The sequence below is a fragment of the Protopterus annectens genome, chromosome 7.part0, assembly GCF_019279795.1.
Source record: "Protopterus annectens isolate FY-2018-M chromosome 7.part0, PAN1.0, whole genome shotgun sequence".
Classification (NCBI taxonomy): domain Eukaryota; kingdom Metazoa; phylum Chordata; order Ceratodontiformes; family Protopteridae; genus Protopterus; species Protopterus annectens.
Genome location: NC_056739.1, coordinates 1056962266 through 1056981106, shown reverse-complemented (window position 1 = coordinate 1056981106; position 18841 = coordinate 1056962266). Strand labels below are relative to the sequence as shown.

General features: G+C 39.3%; 1 protein-coding gene across 1 annotated transcript in view; it reads left to right on the top strand.

Annotated features, from left to right (window-relative positions):
- The window catches only part of LOC122806852 (semaphorin-3A-like), a 1149356-nt gene that overhangs the window by 681109 nt on the left and 449406 nt on the right, over positions 1-18841 (top strand). The gene's annotated exons all lie outside the window — the stretch shown is intronic.

The following is an 18841-nucleotide window of genomic DNA, read 5'->3' as shown; positions in this document are numbered from 1 at the left end:
CTCAGTGAACATGGGCTGGTGTCTGGTACAGCCTGCTGAGAGGGCTCAGCAAACATGAAATGGTGTCTGGTACAGCCTGTTGAGAGGGTTCAGGTAATGTGAGCTGGTGTGTCATACAGCCTGCTGTGGAGATTCAGTGAACATGAGCTGGTGCCTGGTATAGCCTGCTGAGGGGCCTCAGTGAACATGGGCTGGTGTCTGGTATAGCCTGCTGAGAGGGCTCAGAAAACATGAAATGGTGTCTGGTACAGCCTGTTGAGAGGGTTCAGGTAATGTGAGCTGGTGTGTCATACAACCTGCTGTGGAGATTCAGTGAACATGAGCTGGTGCCTGGTATAGCCTGCTGAGGGGCCTCAGTGAACATGGGCTGGTGTCTGGTACAGCCTGCTGAGAGGGCTCAGCAAACATGAAATGGTGTCTGGTACAGCGTGTTGAGAGGGTTCAGGTAATGTGAGCATGTGTGTCATACAACCTGCTGTGGAGATTCAGTGGACATGAGCTGGTGCCTGGTATAGGCTGCTGAGGGGCCTCAGTGAACATGGGCTGGTGTCTGGTACAGACTGCTGAGAGGTCTCAGCAAACATGAAATGATGTCTGGTACAGCCTGTTGAGAGAGTTCAGGTAATGTGAGCTGGTGTGTCATACAGCCTGCTGTGGAGATTCAGTGAACATGAGCTGGTGCCTGGTATAGCCTGCTGAGGGGCCTCAGTGAACATGGGCTGGTATCTGGTACAGCCTGCTGAGAGGGCTCAGCAAACATGAAATGATGTCTGGTACAGCCTGTTGAGAGGGCTCAGTGAACATGAGCTGGTGCCTCGTACAGACTGATAAAGGAGTTCAATGAATTCAAGCTGTTGCCTGGTACAGCCTGCTGTGGGGACTCAGTGAACATGGGCTGGTGTCTCATACAGCCTGCTGTGGGGGCTCAGTGAATGTGAGCTGCTGTCTCATACAGCCTGCTGAAGGAGTTCAGTGAATGTGAGCTGGTGCCTGGTGCAGCTTGCTGAAGAGTTTCAGTGAATGTGAGCTGGTGTCTCATACAGTGTGCTGTGGGGTCTCAGTGAACATGAGCTAGTGTCTCATAAAGCCTGCTGTGAGGGCTCAATGAACGTTAGCTGGTATCTCATACAGCCTGCTGAGGGTGTTCATTGAATGTGAGCTGGTGTCTGGTGCAGCTTACTGAGGGGGTTCACTGAATGTAAGCTGATAGCTGGCACAGCCCACTGATCACCTCCATGGTCATTGCCCACCACCTGTGACTGTGGGTAAGTACCAAAATGTACACAGTCTCACATTTAGTCGGCAGCTGACCTTTGATATGGTTAAAGCATCATGATAGCTGCTGAACACACTGGGGTGAAAAAACAATGTTTTCAGCATCCATGCATGTATTGGTGGTACAAGTGGTAACAATAGCTATCAATCTTATTGTCTGTGAGGCTCTTTCTTTCCTAGGAGCATGGGCTGACCTTAGAAATGATTATAACAAGAGATTATAATAACAGAGCAGAGTGCATACCATGCAGAAAAATCAGTTTGATTTCCCAAGTTTGGGGAAAACAGATCAACAAAGTAACTTGTTGACCATATTGTACATCATTAGGTTACCTGCTGTTGAAGCCAAACATAAAGCCACCTCTGTATTAGCTCTGTATTAGCTCTGTATTAGCTCTGTATTTCTCTGTATTAGCTCTGTATTAGCTCCATATTAGCTCTGTATTAGCTCTATATTTCTCTGTATTAGCTCTGTATTAGCTCTGTATTTCTCTGTATTAGCTCTGTATTAGCTCTTTATTAGCTCTGTATTAGCTCCGTATTAGCTCCGTATTAGATCTGTATTAGCTCTGTATTAGCTCTGTATTAGCTCCATATTACCTCTGTATTAGCTCTGTATTTCTCTGTATTAGCTCTGTATTTCTCTGTATTAGCTCTGTATTAGCTCTGTATTAGCTCTGTATTTCTCTGTATTAGCTCTGTATTAGCTCTGTATTTCTCTGTATTAGCTCTGTATTTCTCTGTATTAGCTCTGTATTTCTCTGTATTAGCTCTGTATTAGCTCTCTATTTATCTGTATTTCTCTGTATTAGCTCTGTATTAGCTCTGCATTTCTCTGTATTACCTCTGTATTTCTCTGTATTAGCTCTGTATTTCTCTGTATTAGCTCCGTATTAGCTCCGTATTAGCTCTTTATTTCTCTGTATTAGCTCTGTATTAGCTCTGTATTAGCTCTGTATTTCTCTGTATTAGCTCTGCATTAGCTCTGTATTACCTCTGTATTTCTCTGTATTAGCTCTGTATTTCTCTGTATTAGCTCTGTATTTCTTTGTATTAGCTCTGTATTTCTCTGTATTAGCTCCATATTAGCTCCGTATTAGCTCTGTATTAGCTCCGTATTAGCTCTGTATTAGCTCTGTATTTCTCTGTATTAGCTCTGTATTAGCTCTATATTAGCTCTGTATTAGCTCTGTATTTCTCTGTATTAGCTCTGTATTAGCTCTGTATTTCTCTGTATTAGCTCTGTATTAGCTCTGTATTAGCTCCGTATTAGCTCTGTATTAGCTCTGTATTTCTCTGTATTAGCTCTGTATTAGCTCTGTATTTCTCTGTATTAGCTCTGTATTAGCTCTGTATTTCTCTGTATTTCTCTGTATTAGCTCTGTATTAGCTCTGTATTTCTCTGTATTAGCTCTGTATTAGCTCTGTATTTCTCTGCATTAGCTCTGTATTGGCTCTGTATTAGCTCTGTATTTCTCTGTATTAGCTCTGTATTAGCTCTGTATTTCTCTGTATTAGCTCTGTATTAGCTCTGTATTAGCTCTGTATTTCTCTGTATTAGCTCTGTATTAGCTCTGTATTTCTCTGTATTAGCTCTGTATTAGCTCTGTATTAGCTCTGTATTTCTCTGTATTAGCTCTGTATTTCTCTGTATTAGCTCTGTATTAGCTCTGTATTTCTCTGTATTAGCTCTGTATTAGCTCTGTATTAGCTCTGTATTTCTCTTAATTAGCTCTGTATTAGCTCTGTATTAGCTCTGTATTTCTCTGTATTAGCTCTGTATTTCTCTGTATTAGCTCTGTATTAGCTCTGTATTAGCTCTGTATTTCTCTGTATTAGCTATGTATTTCTCTGTATTAGCTCTGTATTAGCTCTGTATTTCTCTGTATTAGCTCTGTATTAGCTCTGTATTTCTCTGTATTTCTCTGTATTAGCTCTGTATTAGCTCTGTATTTCTCTGTATTAGCTCTGTATTAGCTCTGTATTTCTCTGTATTAGCTCTGTATTTCTCTGTATTTCTCTGTATTAGCTCTGTATTTCTCTGTATTAGCTCTGTATTTCTCTGCATTAGCTCTGTATTAGCTCTGTATTAGCTCTGTATTTCTCTGTATTAGCTCTGTATTAGCTCTGTATTTCTCTGTATTAGCTCTGTATTTCTCTGTATTAGCTCTGTATTAGCTCTGTATTTCTCCGTATTAGCTCTGTATTTCTCTGTATTAGCTCTGTATTTCTCTGTATTAGCTCTGTATTAGCTCTGTATTAGCTCTGTATTTCTCTGTATTAGCTCTGTATTTCTCTGTATTTCTCCGTATTAGCTCTGTATTTCTCTGTATTAGCTCTGTATTAGCTCTGTATTTCTCTGTATTAGCTCTGTATTAGCTCTGTATTAGCTCTGTATTTCTCTGTATTAGCTCTGTATTAGCTCTGTATTTCTCTGTATTAGCTCTGTATTAGCTCTGTATTTCTCTGTATTAGCTCTGTATTAGCTCTGTATTAGCTCTGTATTAGCTCTGTATTAGCTCTGTATTTCTCTGTATTAGCTCTGTATTAGCTCTGTATTAGCTCTGTATTTCTCTGTATTAGCTCTGTATTTCTCTGTATTAGCTCTGTATTAGCTCTGTATTTCTCTGTATTAGCTCTGTATTAGCTCTGTATTTCTCTTAATTAGCTCTGTATTAGCTCTGTATTAGCTCTGTATTTCTCTGTATTAGCTCTGTATTTCTCTGTATTAGCTCTGTATTAGCTCTGTATTAGCTCTGTATTTCTCTGTATTAGCTCTGTATTTCTCTGTATTAGCTCTGTATTAGCTCTGTATTTCTCTGTATTAGCTCTGTATTAGCTCTGTATTTCTCTGTATTTCTCTGTATTAGCTCTGTATTAGCTCTGTATTTCTCCGTATTAGCTCTGTATTAGCTCTGTATTTCTCTGTATTAGCTCTGTATTTCTCTGTATTTCTCTGTATTAGCTCTGTATTTCTCTGTATTAGCTCTGTATTTCTCTGCATTAGCTCTGTATTAGCTCTGTATTAGCTCTGTATTTCTCTGTATTAGCTCTGTATTAGCTCTGTATTTCTCTGTATTAGCTCTGTATTTCTCTGTATTAGCTCTGTATTAGCTCTGTATTTCTCTGTATTAGCTCTGTATTAGCTCTGTATTAGCTCTGTATTTCTCTTAATTAGCTCTGTATTAGCTCTGTATTAGCTCTGTATTTCTCTGTATTAGCTCTGTATTTCTCTGCATTAGCTCTGTATTAGCTCTGTATTAGCTCTGTATTTCTCTGTATTAGCTCTGTATTTCTCTGTATTAGCTCTGTATTAGCTCTGTATTAGCTCTGTATTTCTCTGTATTAGCTCTGTATTAGCTCTGTATTTCTCTGTATTTCTCTGTATTAGCTCTGTATTAGCTCTGTATGTCTCTGTATTAGCTCTGTATTAGCTCTGTATTTCTCTGTATTAGCTCTGTATTTCTCTGTATTTCTCTGTATTAGCTCTGTATTTCTCTGTATTAGCTCTGTATTTCTCTGTATTAGCTCTGTATTAGCTCTGTATTAGCTATGTATTTCTCTGTATTAGCTCTGTATTAGCTCTGTATTTCTCCGTATTAGCTCTGTATTAGCTCTGTATTTCTCTGTATTAGCTCTGTATTAGCTCTGTATTTCTCTGTATTCGCTCTGTATTAGCTCTGTATTTCTCTGTATTTCTCTGTATTAGCTCTGTATTAGCTCTGTATTTCTCTGTATTAGTTCTGTATTTCTCTGTATTAGCTCTGTATTAGCTCTGTATTTCTCTGCATTAGCTCTGTATTAGCTCTGTATTTCTCTGTATTAGCTCTGTATTAGCTCTGTATTTCTCTGTATTAGCTCTGTATTAGCTCTGTATTAGCTCTGTATTTCTCTGTATTAGCTCTGTATTAGCTCTGTATTTCTCTGTATTAGCTCTGTATTAGCTCTGTATTAGCTCTGTATTTCTCTGTATTAGCTCTGTATTTCTCTGTATTAGCTCTGTATTAGCTCTGTATTTCTCTGTATTAGCTCTGTATTAGCTCTGTATTAGCTCTGTATTTCTCTTAATTAGCTCTGTATTAGCTCTGTATTAGCTCTGTATTTCTCTGTATTAGCTCTGTATTTCTCTGTATTAGCTCTGTATTAGCTCTGTATTAGCTCTGTATTTCTCTGTATTAGCTCTGTATTTCTCTGTATTAGCTCTGTATTAGCTCTGTCTTAGCTCTGTATTTCTCTGTATTAGCTCTGTATTAGCTCTGTATTTCTCTGTATTTCTCTGTATTAGCTCTGTATTAGCTCTGTATTTCTCTGTATTAGCTCTGTATTTCTCTGTATTTCTCTGTATTAGCTCTGTATTTCTCTGTATTAGCTCTGTATTAGCTCTGTATTAGCTATGTATTTCTCTGTATTAGCTCTGTATTAGCTCTGTATTAGCTCTGTATTTCTCTGTATTAGCTCTGTATTAGCTCTGTATTTCTCTGTATTAGCTCTGTATTAGCTCTGTATTTCCCTGACATTAGACCTGGAGGACTGATCCTTTACCATCCCTAGATAAGGAGTAAGGATTTACTGCACATTTAGATAAGCAACAGCTCACTACTTCCTTTGAATGGACAGCATTTAATATCACCTAGTAAAGGGGCTAAAAAAGACCACCTGTGAAAAATAAGTAATACTTCATTGTACCTAGCAGAATTGAAAGCAAAGAGATAGCAGCAGTTTAAGGCAGTTACGCAAGATGGCAGTTGCTCCTTACATTGTGAAGGAGCAAGAGTTCATTTTATCTAGTGAGAAAATGTGTTTCACTGGCATGAAGTTCATCAACATTTGCTTTTTTGATCTTGAATCAACAAAGGTAGTTTTCTTTTCAGGAGCTGCTTTTGCTGCGTTAGTTTGGTCAAGCACCCCCACACACACACACACACACACACACAGCCCACGCCCTCTATCTACGGAGCAGTTTGGTCCCCTCTCCCCACAACATCTGACATAATTAATTGTGTGGTTACTACATCTTCAGGGAAGGGATAATCCCCCAATGGATTAGATTGGAATAGTCAACCTTTACTCTCTTTCATGTACATACATACATACATACATACATACATACATACATGCAAAAATGTTTTCCCTCAGTTTTCAAAATGAAAACATAATTTTCTCAAGAACAGTATACTGGTTTTTCTTATGTTAGGTTCTTCAAACAGACATTCACCAGCTGTTCGACTGCCATTGAGAAGGCAGCATTTATTTTTCCTTTTGGGGCACCAGCCTGTATTTTTATGGCATCGGGCTCAATGTATATTATAAACATTTTCCTTACAAAACAGCACAGCTATATCAAAAACATGCATAAGTGTCTAAACTGAAAATAAAACTTTATAGAAGATTTAAATTCATGAACATAACAGGTTAACATATCTTTACGAAGTACGTCATAAAGCTTAGTAGTAGAAATGCACTTGCACAGCTGGTCTGCTAAAATATACTCTGTACTATGAATGTTCTGCAGAATAAATAACCAGACAGATGCTTGAACATGTATTATGCAACTTATAAACCAAATATGATAACTTTAAGATAGCTTACCAGCAGTGGATTATATATTACAACAGTCTGTCGAAGCATTTTAAATAGTAAAACATATTATGTGACCTTTTAAATATTAAATATTAATATTAAAGGAAACAAATTGAAAGTATCGGTAAGCAACTACATAAAATGTAATGCTGCAGTTGCAACTTTAAAAGAACAAACTGAATATATCAGCAAACAGTAGTTTAACAAATTAAAACAAAAAAGATCCTGTCCTTTTCTTCAGGGAATGGAAGTACTGCATTCATTACAACCTAGCCAAAGTTGCATAGTCCATATTTAAAATGTAACACTCACGAATGTCATAATATAAATTTAGAGCAAGATAAGCGTCCAGGTATTTAAATCCCTTTTTGCATTCTATTATAATATCAGACTATCCATTAAATTTCCCTTGAGAGCACTACTAAACACTCACCCTGACATTCACTGATACTAAAAAAAAATACATTCATACATAAATACATTTATAAACTGATTACTGTGGAGATATATTAATATCTTCTTGCGGGGCCCATTTGCACTTCGAACTGTATCATTTGGCTGTAGTACTATTTCTCTGTGTAAGCATGTTTATACTAGCCCTATACTGGCCTTCAAACATACTAATGGACCCATTATCGTAGGGGCTCCATAAGAACCCCCTCACCCAAAGTCACTGTATCAGAATTTAAACAAACAGTGAAGCTGTAGCAGGCATGCTTAGTAAGATTTAATTTTCTTCCCGTAAGAACAATGAGCTTTTGCACAAAGCTGTGTACCTGAACAAGGCACTAATATTCTAATTTTTATCTAGGTTGTTATACTTCTTCTCAAGCATTACATATTCTGTGCATGGTACGCATAATTTATTAATGTAGTAAATTCCCCAACACTCCTCCAGTCAGAGTCAGTCTGTCAAACAGTTAATCTAACAGTATACAAATAACTAGATAAATAGATAGGCAGACAGATAAATGCATAAATATATTAAGTAACACAACTAAACTGTTTAGTAGATTCTGTGCCCCAACAGAGCGCTCACTGTACCATAAGAGTGGTTAATAAAGTATGCCACATAAATGCAGCACCAGACATGCACTACATCTGGTTAATTGCTCACTTTATTGCACTGCAGCTAAGCTAAGGGCAGGTGTTTGCTGCATTTATTTGATGTATATGTTTTCTGTAAAAGAACAAATGTAGCAGTTTACTGCATCAGTGAAGCTTCAGCTGTTTAGTGCAGCTAATGAAAGCACAGCAGGTGACCTCATCCTTTGAATGTACAGCAGTTTCCAGCAACTGATGAAAGAGCAGATATCTAACATCTGTTGAAGGGGTAATTTATTGTCGCTTTTCAAATGGTAATAAAAAATAGTTCCTAGACACTTGTCAGAAGAGTCTGGTGGATGAACAGAAATTAACCACTTAGTAAAACCACAACATATTACTGCAGCTTATCAAGTTGCAGAATACCTCTCTCAACGTTTTAACACAAGAAATCTGCAAAAAGCAAAAATGTATGTGGGGCAAAGGTCAAAAAATAGGGACATGTTTTAAATATTACAGTAGAAAATTGATTATCAGAAACGTCAATTATCAGAACCAGCCTTCCAAAGTTCTCGGGTAGGAAAAATCATAAAGTCTAAATATGTAAACATTATATGTATTTGCTTGAGCATGTTTTTTTGAGTTTGTAGCCAGATAATGTGTGAAAAATATTCTTTTTTGTCCATTGGAATCACTGAATGGTTGAAAAGTATATTCCTGCATGCAGAAAAAAAAAACAATATTTTAGACATTTGTTTATTCAGTTCAATTGTTTAATTTGAAACAACAGCATTAATCAATATGTTTGATTATATGAACAATTTGATTAACCAAACCACCCTAGATCCCAATTAGTTTAGATAATAAACTCTCTACTGTACTCTAATAAACAAAATAATGCATAAACTGTTGGACAACCGACACTTTATTCCAAAGGTACAAAAAACCTCAAGCGCTTTCATCTCCAAACAATCACAATAAGAAACTTTGACTCTTATTGTGATTGTTTGGAGACGAAAGCACTTACTTGAGGTTTTTTGTACCTTTGGAATAAAGTGTTGGTCGTCCAGCAGTTTTTGCATTATTTTGTGTATCCAGTTGTTTGCCGTTTCTGCTACATTGGAGAGAGTACTCTAACAAACTTATAAAGTTGTTAGAACTACATTAGCATTAGCAAACATTTTTTTGAAGGATATGGAATCTGAAGTTCAAGTGTCTGTCCTTATTTATTTACTTCAATCCTCAGTAATTTGCGAGAAAAAACCCCACAAATTTTATGACAATGAGACAAACAATATAAGGCAAAAATCTGAATATTCTGCAAAAATCTGGACAGTTGAGATGAATGAGTTGTGCAAGTTTTCTGAATTTGTTGACAGAACAATTTCCGGGAGCTTTTCAGTGGTTCATCCTGATTGGTTACTGTCAGTGAGAGAACTCTCCAGAACTTTAGGAGTGAGAATAGTGCATAGAAATTGCAACAATAGTACTGCATATTTATGTGGCATTCCATATTGTACTTAAATCTTTTCGGAGGATGTAATTTACCTGCCTACCTAGCTGTCTATATGCACCTAACTGTCGATATAAATGTGTAGTATTTGAAAGTCGGCTCTATGTTAAATCATCAAACGCTTAAAAAAGCGAACAATGATTTATCAAACCCATGTAAGAGAAAGCTTACAATCTCAAACGCTTAGAACAGCGATTTTTTTTCCAAAGGAAAAAAATTGTTGTTCCACAAAAAAAAAAAAATAAAAATTTTAAAATACTACATAAAGGCTTTGTCCCCCACACCCCCTCTACTTAAAAATACCAACTGCAAGATCGCACTACAGTGACGAAAATGGCAAAGTAATGGCAGCGGCCAAGAGATTTCTTTCCCAGGGAAAGAATTTGCTTATATGCCATTTCACTATTTTGCCTTTTCTTGCTTTCAAGTTTGATCAAGACGCATTCGAAAGAATGCGTCTTCGATCACTTAATAGGAACCCTTGAAAGTCTGCTTTGTGTATACCTCTCAACTGTTCAGATTTTCACAGAATATCCAGACTTTTGCCTAATATGTTTGGTCTGTACCTCATAAAATTTGTGTTTTTCTGGTACATCATTGAGAACTGAAGTCATTATATAAAGACAGAATTTTGAATTTTAGACTTCATATCCTTCAGAAAAATGCATGCTAATACAAAACCTGTTATTATTACAACTTCCTACATTTACAAGAACAATATTTAAAATCTGTATTCTTGGCTTTGTACAGATTTCTTATGTTAACAGGTTGAGTGGTATGGCTGTATGAGAGATAAAATATTTTGTGCTGTAGTTAAGTGGCCAAGTTTTGTGACAATTATCAAACCCACGAGTTATAAACCAAGTTCCCTTATTTTATGGTCCAAGATAACGTCAGACTTTTTCAGCTTGGATTATCATTTAGTCTTCATTTGTAAAGGTTACATGCCTTTTTTATGAATGGACTGTTTAGTTGGTAGGTTTGTAATCTAGTTCTGAGGCAAGTTTTAATCCTTTCCTTGTGTTTTTCTTTGTTTTTCTTTTTTGTTTGGTAATTTTTATGGCATTGTAGCATTTTAGTGACAATTATTTTAATATATGTTATGATTAATAATTATATGTGAGAGAGAGGGGTTATATGTGAGAGAGAGAGGTTAATATTATATATTCTATTTTTTCAGATTCAGTTTCATCTCAGTGCCACTTTACAATTGATTAGCTGCAGCTAATGTTTTTTTCTTTTTTTAGTTTTTTTTTTTTTTTAAACTTCCATTTTAATAACTTTGGATTTAATTTGGGGATGGGATTCTTTTAGGGGTGTAGGTGGGTACTGTTGTTTCTGCATATTTGCATGCACGCGCAGGTGTGTGTGTGTGTGTGTGTGTGTGTGTGTGTGTGTGTGTGTGTGTGTGTGTGTGTGAGGAGTACGACTCCTATGTTCAGTCTGCCATTGAAATCTGCATTTTGTTCTTCAAATAAGTACCCCATTGGGGATTTATTTGCTTGCTTCTGCCTTTTGTTATTGTTAATATCATCAAGAAAGGGCAAGTGTAGGTGTGGAAGGCAAATTCCTCATAAGGATAGTCGCAAGCTCTGTTTTTTGTTTTGTTTAGGGCCTACCCACCACCATCAGTCATGTTCTATCTGTCAGCATCCCTAAAACCTTGTGCAGTTGTCTGTCTGCTTTAAACATATATCTTGGAAACCAGAGGCTTAAACGTCTGGCTAGGGAATCGATGGAGGGTTTTACGCTTTCCTCTCAGCCATCCATGAAGAAGAAGATGGGCAAAGCTAGGCCCGAATTCTCTTCAGCTATGCCTTCTCACCCTGATGTACCCCTTGAGGTTGGTGAAAACCTGGTGGTACTTTTGGAGTTAGGGTCTGTCTCTCCAGTGGGAACTGCATTGGAGGCCATCAGGAGTGTGGATTTAAGCCCTTCCGAGGCCATGCAGATGTCCAGTTCAGACGATTTGGGGAACCACAGCTACTTATTTCTGACGAGTCAGGAACTGCTCAGATTTTCTTGCAAAAGGAAGCTTCGGCCATTCGGCCTATGTCAGGCCTGGCCCCTGCATTAGAGAGACCTACTAAAAAGAAACAAAAAACTAAACATTCTGCAGTACCTTCTACCCCTACGTCGGACTGGGAAGTTTTCTCTCAAGGTCTTATTAAGGCCTTGATGGCCCTTAGGCCTCTGGCTTCAGCTTCTCTTATTTCAGGCTCTGCCTTTTCCTCCTCCCCTGTGCTGCCATCAGGTCCTCAGGAGTCTTTCACTGCTATCCCGGCACAGGATTCTGACTCAGAGAGGTCTTTCTCAGATGAAGATTTTATGCATATTCCACATAGATACCTTCCCTCGCAAAATATGCCTCCCAGGAGGAAGAGTCCAGTGGGGAAGACTCACCCATGGAAGAGCTCTCCTTTGGTTAGACCTGTAAATAAGATGAGGAAATTCTTTAAGAGGGACTCATCTCAAATTTCAGAGGAACAAAAGAGATACTGTGACATGCTTCAGGTGGAGGCCCCTTCACCTGCAGCTGTCCCTCCAGTGCTTCCAGCCTTCCTTGATGCCTTTGCTTCCTCTTCCAAGACCCCAGATTCACAGGCACCAGTTCCCAAAAGGCCTGACCATTTCTATAAGGTTCCTGAGGATTGCAAATGTCTTTATAAATGTCCTTCAACAGACCCAGTGGTGGTCTTTATCACTTCTGACAATTCCTCTCTGGTTGTCCCCTCTAATAAATTACTTCAGACAAAGAAAGTAAAATTTTAGAGAGGTTAAGTAAGAAGGTTTACACTTCTTCAACCCTTGCTATCAGGGCCATTAATTACCAGACTTGTATAGCTAGGTGTTCTCTAGCTCTGTTATCCCAAGCTTCTCGGGCTGTATCTCAATTGCGAGATTCAGACGCTATGTCCTTGGCTCTTTCTGTTTTAGCTGCATCCTCATAGGTTTCTAGGCTTTCCATTAAATGCAGCTGTGATGCTGTTGAAGCTTCCTCCAGGTCTGCAGCTTCTGCTTCTGTCCTTAGGAGATACTCTTGGTTGTGTCTTCAGATGACATCAAGGCAAAATTGCTTGATGCTCCATTGGATAATTCTGCTCTCTTTGGAATAGCTGCTGCAGAGCTCTTTAAGACTCTCAAAGAAAAGGTAAGGACCTGCAGGATTTAAATCACCTGCTAGTTTCTCCAGTTCCTAAATTTCATAGGAACTTTCCATGTTAAAACTCCTTTTATTAGAAAACCTTCCAGATCTTCCTCTTCTTCAGCTTTCACAGGTTCTAGGTCATGTAAATGTGTCAGGTGACCTCCTCAGTCAAAAAGTGTCAGCAGCCCCTTCAGTCCAGACCAGCTTCTCTGTGACATCCACTCCCAACTTCCAAGTCATACCCCTCTGTCTCTTCGCCTTTCTTTTTCCCTTTCAGACTGGAGGGAGATCACTCAGGACTCCAGGGTGATAGTCATTATTCAAAGCAGCTATTTCCTGACTTGGAAGTTTCCTCCCTTCTTTCAGGGGATTCCTCAACCACCCTCCGGTCAACTTCATCTGTTTCCTCAGCTGCTTGATCAGCTCTCTCTACAAGGCACCATTCAACCAGTCCCTTCAAATCAGCAAGGGGATCTTATTCAAGGATGTTCTTGGTTCCAAGAAAAGAGGGTCTTTGGAGAGAGCCATTCTGAATTTCTCAAAGTTGAATACCTTCCTGGTGGCGCCTTCTTTCAGGATGTTATCCCTATAGTCTCTTCTCCTTCTTGTGCCTCTTCAAGCCTACTTAGCTTCACTGGATCTAAAGGATGCTTACCTGCATAACCCTATTCACCCTCACTTCAGGAAATTCTTAAGTTTCTCGGTGGGTTCTTGTCACTTTCAGTTCTCTGCCTTTTGGTCTTTCTACTGCTCCAAGGGTTTTCACAAAGTGTCTAGACCCAGCTATTGCTTTCTTAAGACTGAAAGGTCTCCAAGTTTATCCTTACCTGGACGACTACTTTTTCTGGTCAGCAGTCCAGATCTTCAATTCTAACACCTGGATCTAGTATATTCCCTTTCTACAAGGCTTGAATCAATTTAAATAAATCTACTCTTTCACCCAGTCAGGATCTAATTTTTCTGGGGTGCAGGTTCAGAACAGATTTGATGATGGTATTTCTTCCTTTAGAGACAGCTCTTTCTCTCACAGGTTTCATGGCAGTTCCAGTGGTTTCTGAAAACTGTCTAGTCTCAGCATGTTCATCCCTTAGAGACTGTCATTCCTCTTCTTCCGTGCTTGGAAAACGAGCTGGGGTGGTGGATGCAGAAACTCAGTCAGAATCCTGGTTTACCTCTTCAAATTCCTCAACCAGTACAGGAACTTTATACAGATGCCTCAGATTTAAGATAGGGAGCAGTCTTCACTTCCACAAAGATTCAGGGACTATGGCCTCCCACTAAGAGTAGAGAACACATAAATGTCAATGAAATGAGGGCTTTGATTCTAGCCTTGCAGGCATTACATCCTCGCTTTTACCAGGACCCCACAAGATTCTCACAGGCAATACTACAGTCCTTTGGTACATAAAAACATAGGGGGGGTACAAAATCTTATCTTCTTTGTCACCTAGCAATCAAAGCATGGGAGTTGGCTATTCAGTACAAAGTCTCACTGCATGCAGTGTACCTTCCCTCTACTCAGAATTTGGTGGCAGACGCATTAAGTAGATCCATGACACCATCCCACAAGTGGATGCTTCACAGGGGTAGGACGATGCCAGGGTAATCCTATGGGCTAGGCTTGTAAAGGCTCCATGGCCATTAACCTAGTATACACATATGAACCTATGTGTTCCTGGATCTAGTTCACTGGTTGGGTATTCCAGATATGGATTCATTTGCCTCCCCTCAGAACAGGCAACTTCCTCTTTTCTGTGCCAGGGTCCCTCACCCTCAGGTTTGGAAGGTTGATGCCCTATCTTTTTCATGGAAGGGGATGTTTCTTTATGCATTTCCCCCTCCCCTTTGATTCAGAAAATCCTGCTGAAAATTTCCCAGGACAAACCAAAAATCTTGTTAGTGACCCATTTTTGTCCAAGACAGTATTGGTTCCCGCTTCTTCTGCAATTAGCCAAGGGCCATCACTACAAGTTAACTCACTGGATGGACCTACTCACTCAAGACAAGGAATATTTGATTCATCCACACTTGTCAACTCTTCACCTGACCTTGTGGGTGATCAATGTCTGATTCCTTTTAGGCACCTTTTTGGCACTTTTTCTCTAAGGACATGCTCTGGGTTTTTTCAGGAGGCCAGGAAACCCACTACTAGTGATCTTACATTTCCAAATGAACAAGATATTCCATCTGGTGCCAAAAAAGGATAAAAGACCCCTTCTTGGAGGATATTTCTTTGGTGTTATCTTACCTGTGTGAGTTAATCAACAGTGGTCTTTCTTATTCTTCTGTTAAGGTCCACTGTTCTGCCTTGTCTGCTTGGCTGCCTTTAGCTCCTCCGTTGGCTTCCAGGCTGGAAATTAAACTTTTCTTAAAAGGCGTCTTATATATCAGTCCTCCCAGGAAACCAGTTCTTCCTCCTTAGGATCATAATTTTGTTCTGGAGAAGTTGACTCAGGCCCCTTTTGGACCAGCAGCCTCAGCTTCTCTGAAATGTTTTACTTTAAAGACAGTGGATCTGGTAGCCATTATCTCTGCCAGAAGGGTTTCTGAGATCCAGGCATTAATGGTTTTACTACCTTTCCTAGTCTTCCTTAAGGACAGGGTCTCTTTGAGAACTAATACATCCTTTATGCCTAAAATGGTCAATGACATTTCCTTAAAGCAAACTATCCAAATGCCTGCCTTTTTTCCATCTCCACAGTCCCCTAGTGAGAGAATTTGGCACTCCCTAGATGTGCATAGACAGCTTAGGTTCTGTCTTGACAAAACTAAGCCCATCAGAAAATCTGATAGACTTTTCATGTCTTTTCATCCCAGTGCTCTGTGTTTGCCTGTTTCTCAGCAAACTATCTCTTCATGGATTTCTAAAGTGGTGTCAAAGCCATGGTCTCAAGCTAAATGCAAAAAAATGTGTATTAATCCCCTTTGGAAAAAACAGAGTACCCGCAAGCTACAACACAGGAGGTAATCCCCTGAAATCTGAATATCCCTATTCACCCTCACTTCAGGAAATTCTTAAGTTTCTCGGTGGGTTCTTGTCACTTTCAGTTCTCTGCCTTTGGTGATAACCATGTTGCCAAAGTGGTTAGAAAATCCTTCTATGTGACCTATCTGATCACGAAAAGGATTGCATCAAGATCTAAGGATGTAATGGTGCCTCTCTACTCTTCCCTTATCAGACCCATTATTGAGTACAATATACCAATTGGAATGTACTTGGCTAGACATCTCCAGCAGCTGGAGAGACCACAGAGGTACCTAACCAAGAGGATTACTGGCCTCAAACAGTTGCCCTATGCAGCATGATTGAAAAAGCTAAGACTGTTCTCTGTTGCATACCGCTTTCTCAGAGGTGATCTCTGTCTAACGTACAGAGCCATGTCCAACCCAAAATTGTTGAACATGCTCCATCTTAGCAAAACCAAATCTACTCGAGCTACACACTCTAGGGATATAAACCTCAACACAACAATGAATAGAACATGCTGGAGGGATAGATTCCCTTCGCAGAGACTTCCCTTACTATGGAACAGGGTCCCGATCTACATAAGACAGAGCCCCTCACTATCACTCTTCAAGAGGAACCTTGATGAGTGGATGGGTAACAGAAAGTTCACACCGGGGATCACACCAACAGCACTACTAGATAGGGGCCAAGGGTACTAGCTGCTAGTACAAGGGTCTAGGAAACTACTAAAGGGGAGGTGAATACCACACAACATGGCTGGGCTAATATATGCCTTCGGAAAGATAGCTTAGTACCAACCTATGAACCTAACCTATAAAGCTATTCTGTTTTGTTATCATTTTCATGGGAAATCACAATCCTTTTCAGTTAAAGCCCATTCCACTAGATCTGTTGCAACCTCAGCAGCTTTCTTCAAGGGTTTGGATACTCAATCCATTCTCGAAGCTGCCACCTGGTCATCTGTTCATACTGTAAGGAATTCTGCAACATTGAATATAAGGACATAGAATAGTTGTGTAAAGTCTTAGCATAACCATAGATGTCCTTCTCATCTATGTTGCAGTATTCTGTCTCTCCCACCTTCCACATAACATCTTGTTCTTTATTTGAATGACTGTCCTTTGGGCCTCCTTTTGGAGTTTCCTCATGGGGCTGCTTTATTCTAAGCCTTTTATGGCTGATGTTTGTCAAGCCTATGTGCGATGTCCCATGTACAGGCAGTAGCTTGAAGCTTTTGTATACAAGCCAAACCTCGGGTCAAAAGAGGAATACAACCCATATGTAAAGAATAATGTAGCACAGAAGAGAAGGACATCTATGATTATGGTAAGATTTTACACAAATATTCTATATATAACAATATATGTGCTGTATAATGTTTGTAAATGTGAACTTGTTAATATGGTTTGATTGCTTTAATATAACTGTAAGTTTGCCTATGTTACAAGTGCTAATTCAATAAAGGTATTTAAAAAAACAAAAAAATGATCATATCCTAACTAGCTACAGGACCCCCTCTATGTCCCTAAGCTCACACCTCCTACCTAACTAGTATGGAGATCCTATGCTTTAAACCAAGTACCATTCTCCGTCGATACCTTAACTACCCCTCCTTTAACTGAGAGACATGCACCCTCAGACATATATGCCCAGAAATATCTGAACTTCATCAGTACAAACTGTCTGGACCAGTTGGTCTGTACCCAACCAGGGGCAACAAAATCTTGGACTTGGTCCTTACCAATGTGGGCAGCTCAACTCCCCACTGCTTATCACTTCCTTCCTGAGCAAATCAGACTACAAATCAGTCGCATTCACCATAAGACTGAAGCCAGAATCGTCTTTCACTGCCTTGATATTCAGAGATTATGCTAAGGCTAATTTACTAAAACGGAGTGATGACCTGGCTAAATTCTAAATCCCCTTCAAACCTGATGACCCCACTGCTTATGTAAAATCGTTTACTGCCAAATTCTGTACACATGTAAGTAGCTGTGCAAAGGCACTTGTCCCCCTCCAAAGTCAAAAGAAAACTCATTGCAAGCAAAAATATATTTAAATTTCAAACTGTTAAAATGTGCTTGCTAAAATTAACAGAGAACTCAAGACCCTAGTCAGATAAACCAGTGCTGGATATGAGATAAAAATAGCCACAGAGGCGAATGATAACCACCAGGGTTTCTTTAACTGTGTTAGAAACATTGAGAACAATGTGTAGTGATGAGCAGAGCCAGAAGTAAGTTATCCAGCACACTCAGACCCAGAGGACATAGTCAATGTACCAGCAGGTAAATAGAGTTCAAACCTCACCTCCCTCTCCAGTCCTACATTTTCAGATCACATACCCACATCTATACCTTCCCCTCCAATATCCCAAGAACAAGTTCTCAAGCACTATCCAAAGCCAAGAACAATACTTCCATGGGGCCAAATAACATACCAGTCTGCCTATTGGTCAGCTAAAGTAGGATTTATCAGAATGGAAACTCTTCAATATCAGCCTCCAAACAGACTTTATGCCAGATGAGTGGAGGACAAGTAGCTGTCATCCCCTTGCATGGGGGGGGGGGCATCAATGAACCAGGCCAATTATAGATACATAAGTCTGACCAGCCTCATCTGTAAGACTATGAAAAAGATTATTATAAAATTAATAAATAAGGGCATAGGCAACCTACAAACTCTCAGCCCAAGCCTCTTCAGATTATTTAAGGGCAGATCCTGCCTACTTACCTGTTCAACTTCTACGAGAAGGTTACTGAAATACTGGATAAGGGAAAATCAGTGCACACTACATACCTTGATCTCACAAAGGACCTATGTAACTCATTGGACAGAAAACCGGCTCACATAAAAACTAGAAAATGAGGGTGGGCAGCTCTACCGCCTCCAAAATACCTGTCATTAGTGCTGTACTTCCAGGGTTCAGACCTCAGGCCACTCCTCTTTGGCATTTACTTCTCTGATGTCACAGCAAATGCTACACTCCCCAGAGGACACCAAGATCCTCCAAGAGGGCCTTTCCCAAAAAAGTCGCTAGTGTCAGAACTATGGACTAAAACTAAATACCAGGAACTATGTAATAGTATCCTTCCATTTGTCCATAGTCAGGGATCTGGGAATCCTTGTCAGCAATAAACTGTTCTGTCATTACCAAATACCCATTATTGTATTTATTTATTTCATTTATTTATTGGCATTTGTTGACCAGGAAAGTCCACTGGGAAAAAGAAAAAAAAAATATTTTCAATGGAGGCCTGGGAAGAAAAGCTCCACAGTTAAAAAAAGTAAAACAACAAGTAGCAAACATATT